The following is a 22075-nucleotide window of genomic DNA, read 5'->3' on the forward strand; positions in this document are numbered from 1 at the left end:
GATTAAGATTTATGTCTGTCTATCAACTACGACATTTGTAATGAGGTTGTCAAGTGGGAAGTCATTAGCAACAAGTCTCTCTAAATACATATATATATATATATATATATATATATATATATATATATATATATATAAAATAACTGTATATCTCATATTTTTGTAATAAAAGTTTACAAAAAGTATCAACTCCTATCTCAAGAGTATTATTGGACCTACGTGTTTTGTTTGTTTTACCCTTTTCTCTTAAATACAAAACCTCTAAAAAGTGCTCAAGAAAAACATGATTGCATAATAATTATTATTATAATCTTTATTTATATAGTGTCAACATAGTCCGCAGCAGCAGTGAAGTAGTTAAAGGGGTTATCCATGGGAATACTATTGATAACCTATCATCAGGATAGGTCATTAATAGTTGATCGGCTGTGGTCTGTCACTTAGGACCCCGACCAATCAGCTGAGCCTGGAAAACCTATTTAAAGGAATATTCTCAACTCACACTTTTATGACTGAACATAGGATATGCCATAAAAGTCTGATAGATGGGGGTCCCACCTCTGGGACCTGAGTCTATCTCCTCACCTCCTGCTGTATGTTGCAGCTTGGGTTGTTGTGATTTTTTTTTTTTAAACAGCTGGACAACACCTAAAATAACAAAAGCAGCAGTACTCACATTTCCTTTTCCCCGGTTAAAAAAAAAAAAAAAAAAAAATTAGAATAGGACAACCCTTTTATCTCCAATAGAAGTGAATGGGAGTTTCAGAGACAGGGCAACACAGCCTGCTCGGACGTTTTCATACTCCTGACTGCATCGGACATGGGGGCATTCCCATTGTGACTATAATTGTGGGGATCTGTGCAATCTGTGGGGATAACTACAACTGCCAGCCGATCCTGATGTTCTACAGTTGTTTGGGCAGGCTAAAAGTTATAGTTCCCCATGAGGGAGAAGGTTACAGTGATTTGCAAAGTTCGATTCTTTATTTACCTTTATCTTAAGAATCCTGGTGATGCCTTTACTCCTGAGTCACAGGTCAGTGAGCTTTGATTCCACCGCCACACCTTTACTCAGGATAAAGGAGGTGGGTAGTGGAGAGATCAGACACAGCCGAGAGCAATGCTGAGGAGACAGAGCAGGGATTTATGAGCTGCTGTTATTACATCTTGTCATCTCAGTCTTAAATGCTATGACACGTTGACTGACAACCATTTTAACTGCAAGAGAAGTGAGTGGTAGTTACGGAGACAGGGCAACACAGTTTGCTCGGAAGTTTTCGTACTCCTGACTGCATCGGACATAGGAGCATTCCCATTGTGACTATAAGTGACCAAGATGGGATTATCTCTCTATGAAGGTAACCTGTTCCTTGCTGAATGCAATCTGTGGGAATAACTACAACTGTCAGTCAATGTTCTACAGTTGTTTGGGCAGGCTGAAAGTCATAGTTCCCCATGAGGGAGAAGGGGACAGTGATTTGAAAAGTTTGTTTTCTCTATTTACCTTTATCCTAAGAATCCAGGTGATGCCCTTACTCCTGAGTCCCAGGCCAGTGAGCTGTGATTCCACCACCACAGCTTCACTCAGGATAAGGGAGGTGGGTGGTGGAGAGATCAGACACAGCTGAGAGCAGTTGGAAGCTCCAAAAAGGGGCCACAGATTGCAGCAACGTTGAGGAGACAGAGCAGGGACTTATGAGCTGCAGCTATTACATCTTGTCATCTTAGTCATGAATGCTATGACACGTTGACTGACTGACCTCCGGGACATCCATTCCGTCCAGACCCCTGCTACAAGTTTCAGGCCTAAATGGGGTAAAAGACCACTAGACACCGGAGGAGAGCTGTGGCATGGCAGGTAGGAAGTCAGGCCACCGGAAGGGGCACTGTTAGAGTTAAAAGGCGCTGATCGCCCCAACCAGCTTTCTAAGCTAAAGAAACCAGTGCCTTTGAGGTGCTTGAGATGGCAGGGGCTCGGGCATGTGTTGGCTCAGTGCCTTATGACCAATGAGCCTATGGAGTGTGACGGTGCTTGGCACCGGTCCTTGCTTGCAAGTTCTATTTGAAATGCCTCACAGAGACTAGAGACTGAACTACAACTGTATTGCATAAGGGTAAACCACCATACTGTGGAGGCTCTACTGGACTTGGGTAGACTGGTCACCTTGGTGCATGCCAGTCTGATAGCAGAAGGCTTCGTACCAGGTAAGCACATGAGTGTGGTATGTATACATGGTGATACAAGGGTGTATCCTATGGCACAGTGTAATTTTGAAACTCAGGTCGGAACAGTGACCTACGATGCAGGCGTTGTCAAAGGGTTGATGCACAGCGTGATATTGGAGCGCAATTTACCGGTATTCTGGGACTTGTGGGGAAAAATGATAATCCCTTCTAAAGAGACTGACACAGACTCAGCTGACCTTACACCTCCGCAGGATAGCGGGGTAAATGTGGACGTTGAACCAGAGAATGTAACTTTTCCTTTACAGGTCCTGGCTGGAGAGGATGCTGAAGAGGAAGCCTACGCCTCGGTTCAGGATGTGTCCGATCTGGAGGATGCGTCTAGAAACTTTGGGACAGCCCAGTTAAGGGACCCCACTCTTATCAATGCCAAAGAAAGTGTCGTAGTGATAAATGGTGTGTTACAGGAACCGGGTTCTGACCAACAGTTCCTCCATTTTTCCATGAATGATAACTTGTTGTGTAGAGAAAAAAAAATAAGCGGGAAGACACTTGATCGTGCCAAAACCGTACAGGCGCAAGGTACTAGATTTAGCACATAATCATGCATTAGGAGGACATTTAGTAACTGATAAAACGCAGGATAGAATTCTTCAAAGGTTCTTCTGGCCAGGGGTATACAAGGACACTGTGAGTCGTGCCCCACCTGCCATATTACCGCTCCCGTGTCACACTTCCGCAGTCCCTTAGTGCCTGATTATAGAGGTTCCCTTTGAGAGAATTGGAATGGATTTAGTGGGTCCCATTGTCAAGTTGGCTAGAATACATTTTGGTCATGTTAGATTATGCCACTCGGTACCCTGAGGCAATCCCTTTAAAAAGCCCTACTGCCAAAAACATTGCACAGAGTTGTCCCTTATGTTCTCCAGAATAGATCTTCCCAAGGAAATCCTCATGGACCAAGGGACCCTGTTCATGTCCAAAGCAGTAAAAGAATTGTGCCAACTCTTTATAATTGATCACTTATGAACCTTGGTATACCACCCTCAGATGGATGCGTTGGTGGAGAGGTTCAATAAGAACCTGAAGCAAATGCTAAAGTCGGTAGTAGAGAAAAATGGTTGGCACTGGGACCGTCTGTTACCTTATCTCATGTTCTCCTTACAGGAAGTACCACAGGCTTCTCGCCATTTGAGTTGCTATATGGTTGGCACCCCAGAGGTTTGTTGGATATAGCCAGAGAAACCTGGGAGACCAAGTCTACTCCCTATAGGAGTGTCATAGAGGATGTGGCTCAGATGCAGGACCACATTGATACGGTAATGCCCATTGTCAGGGAACTCTTGTAGAGGGCACAGGAGGCCCAAAGCAGGGTGTACAATTGTTCTGCCAGGGTGAGAACTTTTGGTCCTGGTGACCAAGTTCTCATCTTGGTCCTACTGTAGAGAGTAAATTCCTCACTAGATGGCAGGGTTCCTACGTAATCGTTGAGAAGGTAGGCAACATAACTATAGAGTGCACCAGCCGGGAAAAAGGAAGCCGTATCAGGTGTACTATATTAATTTAATAAAGCTCTGGAGGGATAGAGAAGCTTTGGCTACCTCAAGCATCAGGAGGTGTGGGCCGCATGAATGGGTGAGTGCTGCCTCTGATTGGCTGAGTGCTGGGACCAATCAGAGGCAGCTCTCAGCTGTCATTTAATAGCTGAGAGCTGCCTTTGATTGGTCACAGTGCTCAGCCAATCAGAGGCATCCCATTCAGCAGGTGGGGATTTTAAATCCCCACCTGCTGAATACTACTGAGAGCAGTTCAGGAGAATATCCGGCTGGACGCGGCTGAGCCCCGGCACCTGAAGAAAGGTAAGTATAGTTTTTCTTTTATTTTTATCGCTGCGGCTCCATTGAAGACAATGCACGGACTTGCATTCACGCGTGTCTTTGCACATACATGGGTGCGCACTTATGTACGCACCTATGTACGCACAAAAACACGCTCATGTGAAGCCACTAGAGATGAGCGAACGTACTCGTCCGAGCTTGATACTCGTTCGAGTATTAGCGTGTTCGAGATGCTTGTTACTCGTAATGAGTACCACGCGATGTTCGGGTTACTTTCACTTTCATCTCTGAGACGTTAGCGCGCTTTTCTGGCCAATAGAGAGACAGGGAAGGCATTACAACTTCCCCCTGCGACGTTCAAGCCCTATACCACCCCCCTGCAGTGAGTGGCTGGCAAGATCAGGTGTCACCCGAGTATAAAAATCGGCCCCTCCAGCGGCTCGCCACAGATGCGTTCTGACATAGAGGAGTGAAAGTGCTATCTTGTTGGAGCTGCTATAGGGAGAGTGTTAGGAGTATTTTAGGCTTCAAGAACCCCAACGGTCCTTCTTAGGGCCACATCTAACCGTGTGCAGTACTGTGGAGGCTGCTTTTTGCAGTGTTGCACATTTTTTTTTTTTTGGTATATCGGCCGTGCAGAGCATTGCGCCCTGCAGTAATACTCCAGGGCCAGAAGCGCTTAGGCAGGGACAGAAGACATATTGATTGAATATAGGCAGTGGGCCTTTGCAAAAAAATTTGGGGAAAAAAATCTATTTGGGCTGCCTGTGAGTGTCCTCAGTGTTCTGGGTCTGTGCTGGGTGTAGTAGTTCTTCAAATTCATACGCAGCCAGCTAAGTGTTACAGCAGGCTTGCGCAAAATTATTTCCTGGCTCTGTCTGGGCTGTGAAATCACCGCTGTATTGCAGTTCACAGTGCAACACTCTGCAGTTCTGTGACATACCCCAGGGCCAGAAGCGCTTAGGCAGGGACAGAAGACATATTGATTGAATATAGGCAGTGGGCCTTTGCAAAAAAATTTGGGGAAAAAAATCTATTTGGGCTGCCTGTGAGTGTCCTCAGTGTTCTGGGTCTGTGCTGGGTGTAGTAGTTCTCCAAATTCATATGCAGCCAGCTAAGTGTTACAGCAGGCTTTCACAAAATTATTTCCTGGCGTTCCGTAAGCGAAGTCAGCCTCCAACCACAGGCCAATAAGCGGCACATTTAATTACAACATTCTGTTTCTGCATTACTGGTAATACAGCATGCTGAGGGGTAGGGGTAGGCCTAGAGGACGTGGACGCCGCCGAGGACGCGGAGGCCCAAGTCAGGGTGTGGGCACAGGCCGAGCTCCTGATCCAGGTGTATCGCAGCCGACTGCTGCGGGATTAGGAGAGAGGCACGTTTCTGGCGTCCCCACATTCATCGCACAATTAATGGGTCCACGTGGTAGACCTTTATTAGAAAATGAGCAGTGTGAGCAGGTCCTGTCGTGGATGGCAGAAAGTGCTTCCAGCAATCTATCGTCCACCCACAGTTCTGCGCGGTCCACTGCTGCAACTCAGAATCCTCTGGCTGCTGCTCCTCCTTCCTCCCAGCCTCCTCACTCCATTACAATGAGACATTCTGAGGAGCGGGCAGACTCCCAGGAACTGTTCTCGGGCCCCTGCTCAGATTGGGCAGCAGTGGTTCCTCTCCCACCAGAGGAGTTTATCGTGACTGATGCCCAACCATTGGAAAGTTCCCGGGGTCCGGGGGATGAGGCTGGGGACTTCCGGCAACTGTCTCAAGACTTTTCAGTGGGTGAGGAGGACGATGACGTTGAGACACAGTTGTCTATCAGTAAGGTAGTAGTAAGGGCAGTAATTCCGAGGGAGGAGCGCACAGAGGATTCGGAGGAAGAGCAGCAGGACAATGAGGTGACTGACCCCACCTGGTTTGCTACGCCTACTGAGGACAGGTCTTCAGAGGGGGAGGCAAGGGCAGCAGCAGGGCAGGTTGCAAGAGGCAGTGCTGTGTCCAGGGGTAGACGCAGGGCCAGACCGAATAATCCACCAACTGTTTCCCAAAGCGCCCCCTCGCGCCATGCCACCCTGCAGAGGCCGAGGTGCTCAAAGGTCTGGCAGTTTTTCACTGAGAGTGCAGACGACCGACGAACAGTGGTGTGCAACCTTTGTCACGCCAAGATCAGCCGGGGAGCCACCACCACCAGCCTCACCACCACCAGCATGCGCAGACATATAATGGCCAAGCACCCCACAAGGTGGGACGAAGGCCGTTCACCGCCTCCGGTTTGCACCGCTGCCTCTCCCCCTGTGCCCCAACCTGCCACTGAGATCCAACCCCGCTCTGAGGACACAGGCACTACCGTCTCCTGGCCTGCACCCACACCCTCACCTCCGCTGTCCTCGGCCCCATCCAGCAATGTCTGTCAGCGCACCGTCCAGCCGTCGCTAGCGCAAGTGTTTGAGCGCAAGCGCAAGTACGCCGCCACGCACCCGCACGCTCAAGCGTTAAACGTGCGCATAGCCAAATTTATCAGCCTGGAGATGCTGCCGTATAGGTTTGTGGAAACGGAGTCCTTCAAAAGTATGATGGCGGCGGCGGCCCCGCGCTACTCAGTTCCCAGTCGCCACTACTTTTCCCGATGTGCCGTCCCAGCCCTGCACGACCACGTCTCCCGCAACATTGTACGCGCCCTCACCAACGCGGTTACTGCCAAGGTCCACTTAACAACAGACACGTGGACAAGCACAGGCGGGCAGGGCCACTATATCTCCCTGACGGCACATTGGGTGAATTTAGTGGAGGCTGGGACCGAGTCAGAGCCTGGGACCGCTCACGTCCTACCCACCCCCAGAATTGCGGGCCCCAGCTCGATGCTGGTATCTGCGGCGGTGTATGCTTCCTCCACTAAACCACCCTCCTCCTCCTCCTCCAACGCAACCTCTGTCTCGCAATCAAGATGTGTCAGCAGCAGCAGCACGTCGCCAGCAGTCGGTGTCGCGCGGCGTGGCAGCACAGCGATGGGCAAGCGTCAGCAGGCCGTGCTGAAACTACTCAGCTTAGGAGATAAGAGACACACGGCCCACGAACTGCTGCAGGGTCTGACAGAGCAGACCGACCGCTGGCTTGCGCCGCTGAGCCTCCAACCGAGCATGGTCGTGTGTGACAACGGCCGTAACCTGTTGGCGGCTCTGCAGCTCGGCAGCCTCACGCACGTGCCATGCCTGGCCCACATCTTTAATTTGGTGGTTCAGCGCTTTCTGAAAAGCTACCCATGCTTGTCAGACCTGCTCGGAAAGGTGCGCCGGCTCTGCGCACGTTTCCGCAAGTCCCACACGGACGCTGCCACCCTGCGCACCCTGCAACATCGGTTTAATCTGCCAGTGCACCGACTGCTGTGTGACGTGCCCACACGGTGGAACTCTACGCTCCACATGTTGGCCAGGCTCTATGAGCAGCGTAGAGCTATAGTGGAATACCAACTCCAACATGGGCGGCGCAGTGGGAGTCAGCCTCCTCAATTCTTTTCAGAAGAGTGGGCCTGGTTGGCAGACATCTGCCAGGTCCTTGGAAAGTTTGAGGAGTCTACCCAGGTGGTGAGCGGCGATGCTGTAATCATTAGCGTCAGCATTCCTCTGCTATGCCTCTTGAGAAGTTCCCTGCAAAGCATAAAGGCAGATGCTTTGCGCTCGGAAATGGAGGCGGGGGAAGACAGTATGTCGCTGGATAGTCAGAGCACCCTCCTGTCTATATCTCAGCACGGTGAGGAGGAGGAGGAGGAGGAAGATGAGGAGGAGGGGGAAGAGACAGCTTGGCCCACTGCTGAGGGTACACATGCTGCTTGCCTGTCATCCTTTCAGCTTGTATGGCCTGAGGAGGAGGAGGAGGATCCTGAAAGTGATCTTCCTAGTGAGGACAGCCATGTGTTGCGTACAGGTACCCTGGCACACATGGCTGACTTCCTGTTAGGATGCCTTTCTCGTGACCCTCGCGTTACACGCATTCTGGCCACTACAGATTACTGGGTGTACACACTGCTTGACCCACGGTATAAGGAGAACATTTCCACTCTCATACCCGAAAAGGAAAGGGGTTCGAGAGTGATGCTATACCACAGGACCCTGGCGGACAAACTGATGGTAAAATTCCCATCCGACAGCACTAGTGGCCGAAGGCTCAGTTCCAAGGGCCAGGTAGCAGGGGAGGCGCGGAGATCAGGCAGCATGTACAGCACAGGCAGGGCAACACTCTCTAAGGCCCTTGACAGCTTTATGGCTCCCCAGCAAGACTGTGTCACCGCTCCCCAGTCAAGGCTGAGTCAGCGGGAGCACTGTAAAAGGATGGTGAGGGAGTACGTAGCCGATCGCACGACCGTCCTCCGTGATGCCTCTGCCCCCTACAACTACTGGGTGTCGAAGCTGGACACGTGGCCTGAACTCGCGCTGTATGCCCTGGAGGTGCTTGCTTGTCCTGTGGCTAGCGTCTTGTCAGAGAGGGTGTTTAGTGCGGCTGGGGGAATCATCACAGATAAGCGTACCCGCCTGTCAACCGACAGTGCCGACAGGCTTACACTCATCAAGATGAACAAAGCCTGGATTTCCCCAGACTTCTCTTCTCCACCAGCGGACAGCAGCGATACCTAAGCAATACGTAGGCTGCACCCGCGGATGGAAGCATCGTTCTCTATCCCCATCAAAAACGGGGACCTTTTTGCTTCATCAATCTGTGTATAATATTCCTCCTCCTCCTCCTGCTCCTCCTCCTGAAACCACACATAATCACGCCGAACGGGCAATTTTTCTTAGGCCCACAAGGCTCAGTCATATAATTTTTCTAAACAATTTTTATACGTTTCAATGCTCATTAAAGCGTTGAAACTTTCACCTGAACCAATTTTTATTTTAACTGGGCTGCCTCCAGGCCTAGTTACCAATTAAGCCACATTAACCAAAGCGATTAATGGGTTTCACCTGCCCTCTTGGTTGGGCATGGGCAATTTTTCTCATGTACATTAGTACTGTTGGTACACCAATTTTTGGGGGCCCTCGCCTACAGTGTAATCAAATTAATTTTTAGCCCACCTGCATTACAGCTGACGATACACCTGCATTAAACATGACATTACCTCAGCTGTGATGGGCAATGCAATCTATATATATAAAATTGAATGTATGTCTGTCTGTCTGCGTGTCTGTTTGTCCTTTATGCGCTACTACACCATTCATCCGATCGCCATGAAACTTTGGGAAGTTGTTAAGTACACTCCTGGGAAGATTAGAGGCATAGTACAACTATCCTACGATAAATGGCGCGCGCGCGAGCGTCGTCGAAAGTTACGCCCCCCCCCCACGTAGAGCGAATAAGTAAGCCACCTGCTATTGTGATGTCATCACTGCCATTGTGATGTCATCACTGCTGAGGTAACATGAAAGCTGCGCTGTGATTGGTTGTTATATATTATACCACTGAGGTAACCTAAAAAAGCTGCGCTGTGATTGGTTGTTATCTAGATATATAAAAACGAATGTATGTCTGTCTGTCTTCGCAGCAACGCGCCCCCCCCCCCCACGTAGATCGTTCGATCTCCATCACTGCCACTAATTCTCTCACTTCCCAATGTCGTAGAAACATGAAATTTGGCAGGAGCATTGATTATGTCATAAATAGGAAAAGCTAATGGGTCCCAACTCGATTATTCCATTCTAAGCGCCAAAGAATTAGCGTCCAAATTTTTACGTACGGAATCTAATTTTCTGGCTTCCCAATGTCATAGAAACGTGAAATTTGGCACGAGCATTGATTATGTCATAAATAGGAAAAGGTAATGGGTCCAAACTCGATTATTCAATTCTAGCGCAAAAGAATTGGCGTCCAAATTTTACGTACGGAATCAAATTCTCTCGCTTCCCAATGTAATAGAAACGTGAAATTTGGCAGGAGCATTGGTTATGTCATAAATAGGAAAAGCTGGGGGGGGCGGAGCCTAGCTTGCCGAGCGAGTGGTTGCATGGCTTCAGTGCTCCTGCAGTGAAGGACGATTTATCTCCCCTGCGGGCTCTTCTGGGTCTCATTTTTCCCACTCAACATCAGCATACGCTGCCTCGCAAGCTGAGGCTCATAAGGAGACATCCCGGGACCAATTCGGCCGAGTTGCAGTACGGGGCCTACCTTCAGCAGTGAAGCCGGGCCCTGGAGTTGTGCATCAGCGCGGACCGGAAGTGGAGCGCTCCCACCATCCTCGCCCACAAGACCTTGCCGGCCCCTCGCAACATCACAGCGCTTGAACAAGGTCAGACGGGGAGGAGAAGTCCGGGTGGGACTTTAACTTAACAGCCCGGCATCGGAGCGCTCCGGACAGTGAGACAGCGCGCGCTTCTCAGACAGGAGCGGACCGGAAGTGCGGCATCCCGGCGCCCCCCACGAAAAAGCTTCTCCAGATCATACAAGCCTTGTGGCTCGGGGAGGTCAACTCAACAGGAGGGGGAGCGCGGGGCAGCACCCGGAGGGTTTGGACCGGCTGCAGTAACATCACGCTACATCCCGCACCGCAGCGGCCACCTCCCTCCCCCCCCCCTCTCTCCTCCAGCATCGATCCCCCAGGTGTGGTGCCTGCGGGCATCGTACACATAGTAACCAGAACCGGCCTGGAGGTTCAGCAGCCCGGCACTACTGGGGAGGCTGCTCCCCCCCCCCTCTCCCTCCTCCTTCAGCACTGCTGTCCCCCGAGCTAAATTGAGTCTAGAAGCTCGGCATATATAATAACCGGTACCGGACCGGAAGTGCAGCACACCGGCACCTTCAAGGTGGAAGACTCCCTCCTCCCCCCTCCTCCAGAACATAAATTACATATAGCATTAGACCGGGGGTAAGGAGACAAAGTACTTTACCCGGGAATAGCGGGCCAGAGGATTTAGCGCAACGTCCCATACCGTGGATACACCTCCCCCTCCCCCCCACAACTTTGGGCTGCAGCATCAGGAGAGCTTATGAGTGCTCTGGAGGAGCGTTCCGGCAGTGATTTACCACACGAATACTACACAGAGACCTAACTCGTGCCGGTGCTCCCACACACTCTCACAAGTGCACTCTGCAGCACCCTAATCTTATCTTTATGAACAAGTAGCTGAACACATCCTCCTACCCAGAAACAACCTCTGTTTCTTCCAGTCAATTCAAGGGGAGGAGCCTCCCACCAGAGAAATGTTGGGTTAAAGGAAAGGACTGTTGCGGCGGCACCTATCGGGACCTCCAACAACAACTCGGATTAAAAAAAAAAATATATAAATAAATAAATAAACAAAATGGGGAAGACAGTTAAAGAGAGAAGCAGTGACCCCCAAGGCACCCCCCGTCCAAACAAGGGGCAAGTAGATATGCAGCGCTACTTGAAGGAGCGCAGCACCAGATCTCTGCACGATTCTGCCAAGATGACTCCCACTCAAGAACCCAGCAGAGCAGTCAGCTCTGACAGAGAGGATGAGGGGGATTCGGAGGGAGAGGAGGGCGAGAGCATCTCTAAGACCTTTATGAGGGACCTCATGACCTCTACTATGAAACCAGTCCTTACGGAGTTAGGGGAAATCAAGGAAGAAATGAAGCACCTAGGCAGAAGGGTGGAAGACTTGGAGTCCTCCTCTGCCTCCATCTCAGCTCATGCACTCGATATGGAGAAAGTGCTAATCGAGCATCATGCCCACCTCAACAAAGCCCTTATTATGCAGGAGGATATCGAAAATAGGAATAGACGCAACAACATACGCATAAAGGGCCTCCCAGAGTCCTGGGCCGCGGAGGTGCTTCCTAAAATCGCTAAAGAAATTTTCACCCTGCTCCTGGGTGCAGATAGAGCAGATGGTATCTCTATAGAACGCATCCATAGAGCCCTGAGGCCCCCGCCCTCAGCATCTGATCCTCCAAGAGACATTGTGTGTAAATTGTTGAACTTCCCAGACGCAGTAGCGATCCTGAGAGCAGCGAGAAACCACAAAGATCTTACCTATGCAGACTCCCCAGTTCAACTTTATCAGGACTTGGCACCATCCACGCTCGCAAAACGCCGCCTACTACGCCCCCTGCTGGACGCTTTAAGGGCAAATAACCTCAAATACGCGTGGCTCTTTCCATTCGGCATTAGTATCACACACAAAGGGCGTAAGTTGAACATCCGCTCTCCGGAGGAACTACAGAGCTGCTGGCAGATCCTAGAAATGGAGCCGATAGATCTACCTTGTTGGATGCCGATTCCCGACTTCCCTAGTTTGCCTCGTCTTGACCCCCCGGATAAGTGGCTACCGGTGGCGAGCACGAAATCTCCAAGGGGGAAAAAGAAAAAGGTTCGAGAGGAATCTACAGGAGATTGCACCTGATTCAGGACTCCGTTCACCTGGTTTCAAGTATACACACCTGATGGACAATTGTCCACTTAAGTTTAAGGAGCTCTGTGATCTGACCATATCGTACCACCTTAGTCATTCAGCGAGCATACAGCTGAAAGGAGTGGATGGATAGATTATCTATCATTCCCATATGGTCCTTCACAGAGCTAATATCTGTGCCTTCTACGCGACAACGTCTCTTTTTTGGATGTTTTGTCGCCTGTTATACGTTTAGTATTTCCAGTTACCTGTAATAAGCTACCTATTTGTCCTATCTTTAACTGTCCCCACGCTTCTTTGTTCGTAATGCCTACATACCCCACTTCGTAGGTCCCGAGGGGTAATCCGCCGAGTCGGTCTACGTTAAGCCTTACTGCTTACTGTCTCAGTGCGGCGGTTACTTTCCCTCGCTCATAAACTTTGTTGGAGAGAGCCCTTCTGATCTTTATCGATCTCAGGAAATTCGCTCCAACTTTTTGTTTATTATTATCTCCGGCTCCTTTAGAGCACTCGTTTGTGTACCCCTACCCTCACGTCTGTACCCGAGTTCCCTTACCCTCCACTCCTGGTGTTTTTTCCAATCTCCATCCTCCCACTCCACACCCCTTCCTCCTCCGAACAACTAAATTAAGGCGCAAAACATCACTGTGGGCCTGTACTCCAGTATCGGTTAATCGTAACTCTACTCTTATATCCTAGCAGAAGGTTCCGACTGAGATTCTCTCCCCGGTGAAGCTCAACCGCCTACCGTATGATGGATGACCTACGAATCACATCCTTCAATGTGAAGGGCCTTAATTCCCCGAGGAAAAGGCATGACATCTCTCTGTTGGCCAAGAGGTATGGCACGAAAATTCTTCTTTTGCAGGAAACGCACTTTAAAAAAACGAAGTGTCTCTCACTTCCGGGCAGACATTTTGAACAGAGCTTCCATTGCGCCCACCCATCTTCGTCCTCCAAGGGGGTGTCAACCTACTTCCACAAGTCCCTTAGCTTCTCCTGCACCTCCGAATATAGAGATGGAGAGGGCAGAGTCCTCTTCCTAAAGGGGTTAGTCAATAATACAAAAATGACCATAGCAAATCTTTATGCCCCGAACGTGGATCAAATTCCTTGGTTGATCAAGCAACTGACAACCCTAAGTCACTTCATGGAAGGCCACCTGATCCTAGGTGGAGACATGAATGTAGCCCTTCACCCACTGATCGACTCCTCAACGGGTCGTTCACATATCTCTCAGCTAAAACTCAGGGGGCTATCGTGTGTGCTCCAGAGTCTTAATCTGGTGGACGCGTGGCGTCTCCTGAACCCCTCTACGAAGGATTATACTTTCTATTCCCAAGTCCACAAATCATATCAAAGGCTGGATTACCTCTTTGTCTCCTCTGACCTCCTGACGTACTTAGTAGAAGCTAAAATTGATAGAATCACTATCTCTGACCACGCTCCGACCCACCTTGATTTGCGCCTAGCACACCCTAAACCTAAGGAGTGGAGATGGCGCCTCAACGCCTCACTATTAGACCCAATTGAGGAAAGAGAGCGCCTCTCTAAACTTACCGAAGAGTACTTTCTCCTGAACGGGGAAGACGGGCCGGAAATCCCGGTAATCTGGGAGGCCCACAAGGCCTTCACAAGAGGTCTTTTGATTGCTTTAGGCTCCAAAACCAAAAAACTCCAACAAAAAGCCATAGACGACAAACTAAATAGAATCTCGGAACTGGAACTACAGGCGAAATTGTCCCAAACTAAGATCATTATGGATAACTTAACAGTTCTGAGGAGGGATCTTAAACAAATCTTGGAGTCAAGATTCAATAGAAAACATCTTTACTTCAAGCATGCTGTATATGCCCATGGCAATAAAGGGAGTAAACTTATGACCGCTTTAATAAAGAAAGCACGCGCAAAAAGCTTCATTAAATCTATAAAGACTCATACAGGATCTCTGGCGACCTCCTCAGCTGAAATAGCTAACGCTTTCCAGAGTTACTATTCCCGCCTGTACAACATCAAACAAGACACCCCCCACCCAGAGGGCTTAGATATAAAAAGGCTGACCGAGGCCGCCCTGCGCAGTGCGCATCTCCCGAAACTAAATGACACTCAAGTTGCCTCACTACTGACCCCTATAACGCAACCAGAAGTAGAACAACTCCTAGCCTCTAGCCCCCAGAACAAGAGTCCAGGCCCAGACGGCCTAAATCTCCCATACTATAAAGCCTTTAGTTCTATTTTGACTCCCAGACTTACTGAACTCTTCAATGCATTGTTAAAAGGAGCCACCCTGCCCAAACAAGCAGTTGAAGCACACATAACCTTAATTCACAAACAGGATAAGGACCCGGAGATATGCGGCAATTATCGCCCAATCTCCCTTATTAACTTTGATACTAAATTATGGGCCAAACTCCTTGCAAAAAGAATGGAGAGCCTTATTCCCCTTCTAGTGAATGAGGAGCAGGCGGGATTCGTGCGGGGGAGGGAGGGCAGGGACAATTGTCGTAGGCTACTCCACGCGATACGCCTAGCCCAAAAGCGCCACATCCCATTAGTTCTGGTGGGTACAGACGCCGAAAAGGCGTTCGATCGTGTCGATTGGGCCTACATGAAGGAGGTCCTGGACCACTTTAATTTTCCTCCGGCCTTTGTCTCTGCTATCTTCTCCCTGTATGCAGCCCCATATGCTAGGATCAAAATCAATGAAATTCTCTCTGCCCCCTTTAACATTAAGAACGGGACCCGCCAGGGATGCCCCCTGTCTCCTACGTTATTTGTCCTAGCCCTGGAACCTCTCCTCCAGCTAGTTAGACACGACCCAGTAATCACAGGACTCTCATGGGAACACCATACCCTCAATACTACTGCCTTTGCAGACGATATAGTCTTCTTGGTGTCAAATCCCGAGAAGGGCCTTCCCAGGTTGATTGAACTGCTCAACAGCTTCGGCTTAATCTCTAACTTTAAGATTAACTATGGGAAGTCCACGGTCCTCAACGTGTCTACCCCGAGGAATCAGACTAGACAATTAGAAGGGAACTCACCCTTCACATGGGCGAACTCTTCGCTAGATTTTCTGGGAGTCAAAATTACTAGGGACCTTCATAATCTTTACGCTGCTAACTTTCCGCCCCTATTAGACCAGATAAAAAATCTCCTGAAACTATATGATATCCCCCGGATTTCTTGGTTTGGGAGAAAGAATATCCTAAAAACCTACATCTTACCCATAATTACCTATAAAATAAGGATGCTCCCTATCCACCTCCCGGTGAGCTTCTTTAGAGCCCTCCGCGGGGCGTTTACCGGGTACGTCTGGAGGCAGAGGAGACCGAGGTTAGCCTATAGCTTGATGACGAGAAGGAGGTTGGAGGGTGGCATCGATTTGCCAAACATTCAGGATCTATACCGGGCTTCTCTAGTGGGCTATTGGATGGACCTGGTCCTTCCAATAAAAGACCGGCTCTTTGCCTCGCTGGCGGAAAACGCCGGAGACGACTCATTTATGGAGGATCTTTGGTTTCCCTCAAAAATCAAATGCAGATCTAAAAGCTACAACCCCCTGATTAAGGGCCCTTGCGAAACTTGGGCCGGTCTGAAGGGAGACTCGATCCCTGATCCACCCCCACTGGCCCCACTTAGTTTAGTTCCGAAACTCCTAAATATATCACCCGATCCTGCCTCTAGGTCAGCGTGGAAAAGATTTGGTTCGTTCAACATAGGAGACCTCCAAGTATTAGCGCACAAAAACCCTTCCGAAGTACTCAATAGCTTATTACCACAACATAACTTCTCCTTCCTGCAACAGGCTTCAGTCGAAAAAATTCTGGGGGATTTCTCCAAAAGATTCCCTTCCACCAGGCCCCTGACGCACTTTGAAAAAACGCTGAAGGAACACAACCCAAAACGGAGGAAATTAACGTCAGTCCGAAAACAGTTTATTATAAACACATACCCATCCAAACCCTCTTTCCTACTATCTTGGGAAAAGGAGTTGGACATCACTCTTTCCTCAAGTGACATACATTCAATCCTGAACACCTCCTTCGGCCTCTCTCAGTGCGTTCTGGCTCAAGAGAGCCATTACAAACTCCTCGTTAGGTGGTATAAAACGCCACAATGGCTCTATGCGTACAAATTGGCACCACACGGGAGGTGCTGGAGATGTGACAGAGATTCGGGATCATACCTCCATATATGGTGGGAATGTTCGGTGTTGGCACCCTTTTGGAGGGAAGTGGAGGAGGTCATGAAGAAAATTGCTCCGGCCTTCTATCTGTCTCCTGAGACGATCTTCTTATGGAGGCCGTCCCCCGTGTTTCATCCTAGGAAGAATAAACTCTTGGCCTTCTTGATAGATGCTGCCAAAGCCCTAATACCTACCCTGTGGCTCCAAAAATGCGCGCCATCAGTGACTCAATGGATGGCAAGAGTAGACGATATCTGCAATGTAGAGGAGCTCTCCAGCTGGTCCAGAGGCACTAGGGAGGAATACTTCCACATATGGGGGCCTTGGAGAGAGTTGAGGCAACCCCCAAACCTGAGTGCCTCCTAGTAAGCTTTATCTCTGGTAAAAATTTTCATACAGCTGTTCAAGATGAGTGCCTCTCCGCCCCCCCCCCCCCCTCTCTGCAAAGCGACCCCTCGCGGATCAAGTCACTCTCGGAGAAGAGACATCCCAGGCCCTCTTTGTGAGTGGGAATTCCTACTGAGCCCCTGACTACAAAGGCAAGGCAATTTCCGCCTGTTGGGGATATACGATCACCCATAGGGTGACCCCATTGAGCTCGGACTGGAGGGATGGGCCCCCAGGCCCAACCTCCCTCCCCCCCCAACCCCTACCCACTCCGGCCCCTCCTTTTCCTTTTCCTCCCCTATCCACCTTTCCCCCCCCCCCCCCCATTCTCACATACCTCCAGCCTCCACCCGGGATTTCACCAGCGTCCCGAAGCAGCGCTTATCTTCCCTCATGTTTCTTGTACATCGTGTTTGTCTCCATGTGCGGTTAATATTGTTTAGAGTACAGCTCATTCTAGATGGTCCCAGATCTTATAGATCCTATTTACTTGTCCGGCTGACGCCGTTCAGACGCTCCTCAAGGGGAGACCCGTCACTGGTTATTCAAATAATATATCTTTGCGGCTGTACCATTTTGATTTACATTGCATTACTTGTTTGCATCCATTCAGTTTATTCAACTGTTGTTTTATATGTGATAATTACTAAAAATCTCAATAAAACTTGATTTAATAAAAAAAAATAAAAATAAATAGGAAAAGCTAATGGGTCCCAACTCCATTATTCAATTATATGCGCCAAAGAATTAGCGTCCAAATTTTACGTACGGAATGTAATTTTCTCACTTTCCGGTGTCATAGAAACGTGAAATTTGGCACGAGCATTGATTATGTCATAAATAGGAAAAGCTAATGGGTCCCAACTCGATTATTCAATTCTATGCGCAAAAGAGTTAGCGTCCAACTTTTGCGTACGGAATGTAATTTTCTCACATAGAAACTTGAAATTTGGCAAGGGCATTGAATATATCACAATTAGGAAACGCTAATGGGTCCCAACTCATTCAATTCTATGCGCAAAAGAATTAGCGTCCAAATTTTACGTACGGAATCTCATTTTCTCGCTTCCCAATGTCATAGAAACTTGAAATTTGGCACGAGCATTGAATATGTCATAAATAGGAAAAGCTAATCGTCCCAACTCGATTATTCAATTCTATGCGCAAAAGAATTAGCGTCCAAATTTTACGTACGGAATCGAATTCTCTCGCTTCCCAATGTAATAGAAACTCGAAATTTGGCACGATCATTGATTATGTCATAAATAGGAAAAGTTAATGGGAAGTTGTTGAGTACACTCCTGGGAAGATTACTGGCATAGTACATCTATCCTACGATAGGTGGCGCGCGTGCGAGCGTCGTCGACAGTTATGCCCCCCCAGACACAGATCGTTTGATTTCCATCTCAAGCACAAAAGCAAAAGGCATTACGAGCAACGGGAGGCGTGTTCAACTGCAAAATAATGCATCCGCCGAACGTTTCGCAAAACAATTGCTGGATATTGAGAATGATGAGGTAACATGAAAGCTGCACTGTGATTGGTTGTTATATATTATACTGAGGTAACATGAAAGCTGTGCTGTGATTGGTTGTTATATATTATACCGCTGAGGTAACATGAATGCTGCGCTGTGATTCATTGCTATTTTTTATATTGCTGAGGCAGAATAAAAGTTGCGCTGTGATTGGTTGTTATTTCTCTTACTGCTGACGTAACATGAAAGCTGCGCTGTGATTGGTTGTTATATATTATACCACTGAGGTAACCTAAAAAAGCTGCGCTGTGTTTGGTTGTTATCTAGATATATAAAAACGAATGTATGTCTGTCTGTCTTCGCAGCAACGCGCGACGGGTAAGCTAGTGGGATATATTTATGTACCGCCGGTGGCTTCCTGGCACCCACCCATGCTGTCGGTCCACACGGAGTTGTAATTGCATGTGTCCACTTCTAAAGAACCCCAGTCTGACTGGGGCATGCAGTGTGGGCCGAAGCCCACCTGCATTAAACATGATATTACCTCAGCTGTGATGGGCAATGCAATGGGATATATTTATGTGCCGCCGGTGGCTTCCTGGCACCCACACATGCTGTCGGTCCACACGGAGTTCACAATAGGGAGTTGTACCTGCCTGTGTCTATGAATTAAAAAGCCCGGTCAGGTTGGGGCATGCAGTGTGGGCCGAAGCCCACCTGCATTTAATCGGACGTTACCTCAGCTGTGATGGGCAATGCAATGGGATACATTTATGTACAGCCGGTGGGTTCCAGGGAGCCACCCATGCTGTGGGTGCACACGGAATTCCTCTTGCGGAGTTGTACCTGCCTGTGACTATTTATAAAAAACCGCGGTCTGACTGGGGCATGCAGACACCTTGACAGAATGAATAGTGTGTGGCACATAGGTTCCCCATTGCTATGCCCACGTGTGCAGCTCCAGATGGAGGTGGCACAGGATTGGATTTCTCATTGCTTCTGTACAGCATTGTGGGCTATCGCCCCGCCCCTTTTAAAGAGGGTCGCTGCCTAGCCGTGCCAACCCCCTGCAGTGTGTGCCTGCGGTTCCTCCTCATGGCAGACGCACTGTGGACACTGGGTCGTGGGGGGGGGGGGTGGTTGGTCAGCATGTAACCCAGGAGAAGTGGCAGCGGAGTGTCATGCAGGCAGTGATTGTGCTTTGTTGGAGGTAGTGTGGTGCTTAGCTAAGGTATGCATTGCTAATGAGGGCTTTTCAGAAGTAAAAGTTTTTTTTTTTTTTGGGGGGGGGCCACTCTTGCCGCTATTGTGGCTCAATAGTGGGACCTGGGAACTTGAGATGCAGCCCAACATGTAGCCCCTCGCCTGCCCTATCTGTTGCTGTGTCGTTCCCATCACTTTCTTGAATTGCCCAGATTTTCACAAACGAAAACCTTAGCGAGCATCGGCGAAATACAAAAATGCTCGGGTCGCCCATTGACTTCAATGGGGTTCGTTATTCGAAACGAACCCTCGAGAATCGCGAAAAGTTCGTTTCGAGTAACGAGCACCCGAGCATTTTGGTGCTCGCTCATCTCTAGAAGCCACCCTAATGATGTTTTCACTGATGGGATATTGAGGGAACAAAAAAAATCACAACATGCTCTATCTTTCTGCGATGTTCGATTTTTTTTATTTCCCATGTTTCCCTATGGAGCTTCCCTTTTATCGCATCACAACAAACATGCGTTAAGATTTTAACATTAGAAAGTTCAATTGACATTTGCGATAATAAATAGTGCAAGGTTGTTCTTAAAAAAAAGCATCGCTGACGCTCAAAAATCACAGGGAGCAAAGAAGCAATTTTGCCGCAATTTTCGCGATCACTCATGTGAAACTAGCCTAAGGGGTTAAGGGGTTAAAAATTCTCATAATTAGTAAACACAAAAAGCCCCCCATCCTTTGTCAACCCTATCCAAAGCTGTCGCGCTGACAGAGCTCCTCTGAGTCAGACATGTTATATGTCACAACAAAGTAAGGAAAATGAAGGAGCCTAGTGACTTCTACATGAAGTGACTGAACCGCTAGATCTATTCCTGTAGGTAACAAGTATAAAAGACGAGAAATTACATGTATGCCTGATGTGATAAAGCAATAAATGACAATTAGGAGGAGTTACATCTTGTTATTGAAGGTTACAAAATATTTAGCAGTACGATGGCAGTGCCCGGAGCGGAGAGGAGGGTGGAGACCCACCGTGATGAGGTTGGTAGGTACAGAGCAGACGGAGTAATACAAATAGGTACAATAGAGGAAAGAGGACATGAGTCACCGATCAGTCATTAATGACTCTGGGTAGAGGAAAGGTGAAGCACGCTTTATGGTATTTACATAGAAAGCAAATAACGGTTTACACTTGTCACAGTAATAACCATGAAGCTTAACCCCTTCCCGCTCAATGATGTACATATATGTAATGAGAAGGAAGAGCTTACAGAGAAATTACATATATTTAAGTGATGTAGATGGCACAAACCATGACTGACAGCCAGGGTTCTGCTGCAACAGAGGTGTCCTCAAGACTCCCTGACATTAACCCCTTACACGCAACAATCAATATTGCTCACGGCATGTACAAGGTTAACTAGTGACAGCCCACCATAAAGGTGGAAACAGAGCAGGCTGGGCACATGTAGGCAAGTCCATCCACCACAGACAATGGCCGAATGAGTTACCTGCAAAACTGTGCGGCCGTTAGTCTGACCAGCTGCAGCATGGGTTTCCACATGTAATCTAGTTAAGATAAATATGGTAACAGAAATAAGCTCACTGCAAAGATTTAGTATTAGAACCAAGCTTACTACATAGATACAATAAGGGTGGTTTCACATCTGTGGTAGAGAATCATCGTGTCATGATGGAAACAAACAGCGCCAAATGGACCCCACTGACTAACCAGCTGTCCGGCATTTTACCGGAAGAAGGAGCACTTATAAATCTCATCAACTTCACTGCTGCTGTAAATGCCGTGAAATGTCCACAATGGAAGATCCGCAGCATTATATTCTATGTGGATCTAGCCATACCTCTACAAACACACGGATAGCCACATGCTCTACATACACATAATACGGCACTGCAGGCATCGTACAGAAGGGCAAGCACAGTCACTCACTCTAAGGGCTCATTCACATAAGCGTATTTTTCATCAGTATTTTGTGAGCCAAAACCAGGAGCGGGTCCAAAATATGGAAGAAATGCAAATCTTCCCATTATACTTTCTCTCTGTACGTTCTACTTCTGGTTTTGGCTCACAAAATATTGATGAAAAATACACTTATGTGATGGAACCCAAAGGGCTGAAACAAACAGCCGTATGCATAGCTACGCTCGCTGATATGGAGCTTAGTTGCTCATGAACTTTTTTTTTCCTTCTTGGACTATTCAAACTCTGCACTAGTACACGCGTGTTGGAAAAACACTGCAGGAAGATGGGTGCTGCACTATCTTTCTCGTATGTAGTTAATACTACGTGCAGCAAAGATAGGGCAAGTTGTCTGTGGCCCCCTGCTGTTGCCTGGTTGTCAGGGTCCAGGGTTCCTTGGCTAACTGGGAATTTGGGAAGAGCTAAAGCCTTGTACAAAGCTTCTGTATTCTGGAT

At 48.5% G+C, this 22075-nt stretch overlaps 1 protein-coding gene and 1 long non-coding RNA gene across 2 annotated transcripts in view; both read left to right on the forward strand.

The window, feature by feature from the left end:
- The window catches only part of LOC136620599 (cytochrome P450 2C14-like), a 274638-nt gene that overhangs the window by 159552 nt on the left and 93011 nt on the right, over nucleotides 1-22075 (forward strand). The window lies entirely within an intron of this gene.
- LOC136609503 (uncharacterized) lies at nucleotides 1271-3420 on the forward strand. The gene is made up of 3 exons (XR_010790050.1): nucleotides 1271-1358; nucleotides 2493-2640; nucleotides 3352-3420. It is a non-coding gene; the product is annotated as an uncharacterized lncRNA (long non-coding RNA).

This window comes from Eleutherodactylus coqui, chromosome 1, assembly GCF_035609145.1.
Source record: "Eleutherodactylus coqui strain aEleCoq1 chromosome 1, aEleCoq1.hap1, whole genome shotgun sequence".
Lineage (NCBI taxonomy): Eukaryota > Metazoa > Chordata > Amphibia > Anura > Eleutherodactylidae > Eleutherodactylus > Eleutherodactylus coqui.